The 5,866-nt window shown below is 39.5% G+C and overlaps 1 non-coding gene across 1 annotated transcript; it reads left to right on the top strand.

Annotated features, from left to right (window-relative positions):
* Positions 1 to 3,172: 3,172 nt before the first annotated feature.
* LOC128286160 (small nucleolar RNA R71) lies at positions 3,173 to 3,279 on the top strand. Its single transcript, XR_008276705.1, has one exon. It is a non-coding gene; the product is annotated as a small nucleolar RNA R71 (small nucleolar RNA).
* The last annotated feature ends 2,587 nt before the right edge of the window (positions 3,280 to 5,866 follow it).

The following is a 5,866-nucleotide window of genomic DNA, read 5'->3' as shown; positions in this document are numbered from 1 at the left end:
CCTTTTTTCTTCTTCGAGGCGGGAACAGCGGTCTTCTTACCACGTGAGGACGACATTGTACCTGCATTGAAAAATCAAAATTCAACCAATATGCCCCAAGAATAGTATGGAAAATCAAGACTAAATATTAATATTTCATAAGAGTTACGTACTAGATGATACAAACTAAAACAACTAAATATATCAAGTTAAATGATTATGGGAATAATGTAACGAGAATATGAATGAATGCATGTGGGTAAGCATAAATTTTATGGAAACAAGGAAAAATGAAAGAGTATAGCATAATGTAGTAACTAGAATAACAAAATTTTTATAAAACAAGCATGAGTATTTTAATATTCTAACTATGAATATTCATTCAAAAATAGTTCAATAGAGCAGAGAAATCATGAAATAACCAACATATTAAAAGAAAAATAGAGAGAAAATAGTAAACAAAAACAAAAGGAAGGAGCTTAGTGCGTTGGAATCGGTGTTGTAGGCGGTGCATGGGCGTGGGAGGTAGGGCATGTGAAGTTGCAGTGGCTAGGGTTAGGGATTTTTTAGGGAGGGAGATGATGAATAGTGAGGGGTTTATATAGATTTTAGGGCACACGGCTGTGGGACACGCCCGTGTGGCCTAATTTTTGCCCGTGTGTTTCGCGAATTTTGAATTTGGGTGCGTCTGACATTTAGCCCACGCCCGTGTTCTTTGGGCGTGTTGGTGCACACGGCCGTGTCTTACTTCATTCGCTTCTCCCACCCCCGTGTACAGAGGTCCATGCCCGTGTTCATTTTGACAATGTCGACCACGGGTGGATGGCACGAGCGTGTCGCACGCCCGTGTTAGATTCTTAGTTTCAACCACGATTTCAAGGCACGTTCGTGTCTCACGCCCGTTTTTTTGGCAGTTTTGCCTATGACCATGTTGTACGGTCGTGGCAAATTATCGCATCCTGTGTTGAGGAAAAATCTTGCCCTATTTTCACACGGCCGTATCGCACAGTCGTGTCTCCTCCTATGGTGTGAGCACGGCCTAAGGCACGCCCGTGGTCCTGGTCGTGTGAAGGGAAAAACCCCGTGTTTGAAGATTTAGCTAGTAGGTTAGATGTGAAAAGCTAGAATTTAAATAAATCATTACTGTTAGTGCTCAGGTTGCCTTCCGAGAGGCACTTATTTATAGTCTTAAGCTGGACTTACCTCTCTTCTGCATGGTCAAGGTGGTGCGAGGAGTTTACACTCCTCATCCCTGCTATCAACTTTATCAACATAAGGTGTAATACGAGTATTGTTTACCTTAAAGGTGCCAAATTTGGGATGAATTACCTTGACTGTATCATATGGGAAAATACTGAGTATTGTAAGGGGAATTTTTTTATTAGGTTCAGAAGTGGCAATGCGGGATCTACTGCATCTAGTAGTACATTGTCTCCAACCTTAAGTTGATTTGGTGAGGTATTGAGCTTGCTCTGGCTCAGTTTCAGTTTATCGGGTGTTTTCAGTTTCTGTGTCCGCCATTCATCTAGCTCCTCAATTTGTAGCCTTCGTTCTTCATAGATAGGTCCTTTGTTGTTGTTTGAACACGGCTCATATGCGTTCTTCGTAACTATTTCCTGCACAGAGGTTTTCACCACATGATAAGTACTAGTAGAATGATTTATACAACCACCTTCAATTTTTGATGTGTAACTCGAATTACGAGCTTGAAGGGTTATTGTTTCGTCTCCCACACGAAGTGTGAGTTCACCTGTACCAACATCAATAATGGTTCTAGCAGTCGTTAAAGAGGGTCGTCCTAAAATTAAAGGTGCGTTACTATCCTCTTCCATGTCTAGAACAACAAAGTCTATTGGGTATATACATTTATCGATTTTAATAAGAACATCTTCAATGATACCCCTAGGAAATCTAATGGTTTTATCAGCCAATTGAATGCTCATCCTAGTTTGTTTGGCTTTCCTAAGACCTACCTGTTTAAACATTTTATAAGGCATAACATTAATGCTTGCCCCTAAGTCAGCCAATGAATTTTGAACATCTAAACTACCAATTAAACAAGGAATCATAAAACTCCCTAGATCTTTCAATTTGTTGCGTAGCTTATTCTGTAGAATGGTTGAGCAAACTGCATTCAACTCTACATGCAACGCCTCATCCAACTTTCATTTGTTTGCTAGAAGCTCCCTTAAAAAATTTTACTGCGTTTGGCATCTGCGAGAGAGCTTCGATAAACGGTAAGTTAATATGTAATTTCTTTAATAGTTTAAGGAATTTACCGAATTGTTCATCTATACGATATTTCTTTGTCGCATTGGGGGATGGCACCCATGGTTTGTACTCTTTACTTACCGTTTTCTAGTCATTGTGGTCCACCTCACCCTTACCTTTACTTACCACAGTTTTTTGCCTCGATTCTAGTTCAGGTGCTACTAACCCTTCCGCATATTGAATGGTAATTGCATTGATTTGCCCCCTTGGGTTAGATTCAGTGTTACTCGGCAGGCTACCTGGTGGTTGTTCAGATATCAACTTAGCTAGCTAAGCTATCTGAGTTTCGAGCTCTTGGATCGACGCTTGTTGATTTTTAAGTACTGTCTCGGTATTCTAAAAACGAGTTTCTGACACTGAGATGAATTTTGTCAGCATCTCATCAAGGTTCAGCTTTTTCTCTTTTTGGTAGGGTGGTTGTTGGAAGCCTAGAGGTGGTGATCTCTGATTCCCTTGGCCTCCCCATGAAAAATTTGGGTGATTCCTCCATCCTACATTGAAAGTATTGCTATAAGAATTATTTTGAGATTGAGGAGTATTACCCATGTAATTTAACTGCTCGTTCTCCATGTTGTGGCCATAGGGTGGGTAATCTGGATTGCTCGATCCACCTCTACTTGCTTCGCACTGCATTATTGGGTGAACCTATGAAGAACTAAGAAAACCATCAATTTTCTTATTCAAGAGTTCTACCTGATTAGAGAGCATGGTGACCAAATCGACGTTATAAACGCCGGTTGTTTTTGTTGGCTTTATCCTCATGACTTGCCATTGATAATTATTTAGTGACATCTCTTCCATAAATTCATAAGCACCATCAGGTGTCTTATTATTAATGGTTCCGCCAGCGGCTGCGTCGATCATCTGTTGAGTCGAAGGATTCAGGCCATTATGAAACGTTTGAACCTGTAGCCAAAGTGGTAACCCATGGTGAGGACATCTTCTCAAGAGGTCCTTGTATCTCTCCCATACATCGTAGAGTGTTTCTAAATCCATTTGTACAAAAGAAGAGATATCATTACGTAACTTAGCCATTTTAGCCAGTAGAAAATATTTTAATAAAAACTTTTCGGTCATTTGTTCCCAAGTAGTGATTGTCCCTCGTGGTAACGAATTCAACCACTGTTTAGCTTTGTTTCTCAATGAAAAGGGAAACAACCGAAGGCTGTAATGCCCTAAAAATCCCGAAATCCAAAAATCCTGAAATCTTGAATTTTTCTTTTTTTGCTTAATAATTCCAATTAAGTGCTAATTACGCAAAGGTAGGTCTTGGTCAAGGTTTGAGTTTGAATTAAGGGGTAGAAGAAATTATAAGTTAATTATTAAAAGAATCAGGGTTGGCAAGTAGTTGGGCTTTTAAATAAAGATAGGGGAAAATAACAGCAAAGAGCCTAGTAGAGGAATGGCTAAGTGATGCCACTTAGAGTGTAGGGAGGTGGCATTAATAGCTAGCAAGGAGGTCCAAGGTTAAAATCCTAGCTTAATATTTTTAGAAGTTTAATTTTGACCTTCTAGAAGGATGGAAGTGGCGTGAAAATGGACTCTAAGGGAAGTGTTCAGGAGAGAAAATTAAGGAAATGATCAAGGGGTTATCAGGGAGAAAAATAAGGAGATGAGAAGGGAGAAGTGATGGAGCCGAATGGGGAATTGGGCATGGGAAAATTCGGCTACAAGGCCTATAAATAAGTACCGAATGCTAGGGTATGAAGCTAATGACCGAATTTCCTTCACTCTGTTACCAAAAACTCTTTTCTCTAAAAGCTGAAACCCTTTGCATTTCTTTTCTTTTTCTTCTTCCTTGTGCTGAATTTTATTCTTCCTCTACCTCTTTGCTGAATTTTTTTTCTTTTTCCTTGGATCTGAATAACCATCTTTTTCCATACAAAATCGTAAAGGGTCAAACCTCTTTGGCCGAATACCCTTGGTGCAATCACTACTCCTTTTACTTCGGTCAAATCTAGTGTAAGTGTTGTTCTCCCAATCGGTTTCGTTGCTAAGTATCGAATATTGTCCCTCACTCTTTCTAATCAACTATGGTAGGGAATTAGTATCGGATCTTGGATCTTAGCTCATTGCCGAATTTCCCCTTAGGTGTTGCGGTTTTGGTAAGTATTCCTCATCCATTGGCTAAGGTTGGCCGAATAGCCATAGTAAGGTAAGGGGACTTGTGTTGGTTTTAATGGTTATGATTGGTGCAGATTTAGGAGTTGATCGTGTTTAGTCAAGGGGCTGTTATACTTATCGCGCAAGGTAAGGTTAAGGTGAGATTCCGGCTTTTGGTATAGTATTCGATAAGTATGTGAGATTAATCTTTGAGTGATATCAATTGTAGATTTGAGCTAAGGAAATCGCAGCACGCTTGCCTACCAGGTGTGTACATACACTGCACACACACAATGAATCGACAAAAGTCGAAATGCCGAAAAGTCAAAAGGCAGAAATGCCAAAAAGCCAAAATTTGGGCTACGGTAGTCACACGAGTGCGCGAGCACTTGTGGAGAGGAAACCGATAGGTTGCCTGAGGGCCACAAGCAATTCTGTGGACTTGGGTTGAAGATTGGCCAAATGGGCCAAAATGGGCTAAATGGGCCTGATGGGTTGTTGGGCCCATAATAGGAAAGGATTGATAAGTGATGCTATGTGTTAGGAATTTGCATGTGAGCTTGAATATAATATGATTTGGGCCTAATGGGCCATATGAATGTGAATTGGGCTGGGTGGGTCGATATTTATATCCCCACATGGTGTGACGGGGGACGGTGCTGGTGTGTAGCGGATGGATAATTTGGATGGGATTGCATTGCATGCTTGATGATTTCTCTTTGAATGCTTGCTTTTCATTGAGGGTTGTACACACTGAGTTTGCGAAAACTCACCCCCTCTTTTATTTTATTTTCAGGTGATGCTTTGTAGAAGGTTTGATGTTTGGAGGGACACTGGGTGGCCGGCTAGCAAGATAATTCAGACTTGGTTTTTTTTAAGCATTTAAGTTTTTATTTCTTTTTAAGTGTGTTTAGATCAGATTGTAATAAGGTTTTCATTATGTTATTGTTACTTGAATTATTATTATTTTCATTGTAATTATGAGAAGTTGAACATGGATTTCTTAATTTATAGTATGTCTTTTCTATGTTTCCGCAACTAAATTTGTAAGTGACATGTTTTCATCAAATCTTATGTTTCAAACAAGTGATTGAAAGGAGTTTATTTTTAAAATGTTCTTTTATTTTAAGAAGGGTTTTCAATGTAAACACGATTTTCGCTAAAACACTTCAATGTAACACGCCGGATACAGCCATAACGTCTGGCCCGGGTTTGGGGTGTTACATTTAGTGGTATCAAAGTCCAGCTTGCAAAACACGGGCTGTGAAGTGGGCCTTATTACTTGGTTTCTTTTTGTGTTTTTTAAAATATATATATTTTGATTGAATTAGAATGTTTTGGAAAATGGGAAGTCTTGCTGAGCGGCACATCGAGTCTCTGACGTCGAACCAAGTAAGTTCTTTAGATCTTAAGCCTATTTAAATTGTTATACAGTAGATAGTTAGAGGGCTACTTTAGATGATTATGTTAGAATGGAACTGAAGCCTATAGGATCCTAAAACTGTAGAGGATT

This window comes from Gossypium arboreum, chromosome 12, assembly GCF_025698485.1.
Source record: "Gossypium arboreum isolate Shixiya-1 chromosome 12, ASM2569848v2, whole genome shotgun sequence".
Taxonomy (NCBI): Eukaryota; Viridiplantae; Streptophyta; class Magnoliopsida; order Malvales; family Malvaceae; genus Gossypium; species Gossypium arboreum.
This window is presented reverse-complemented; position numbering and strand designations above follow the sequence as displayed.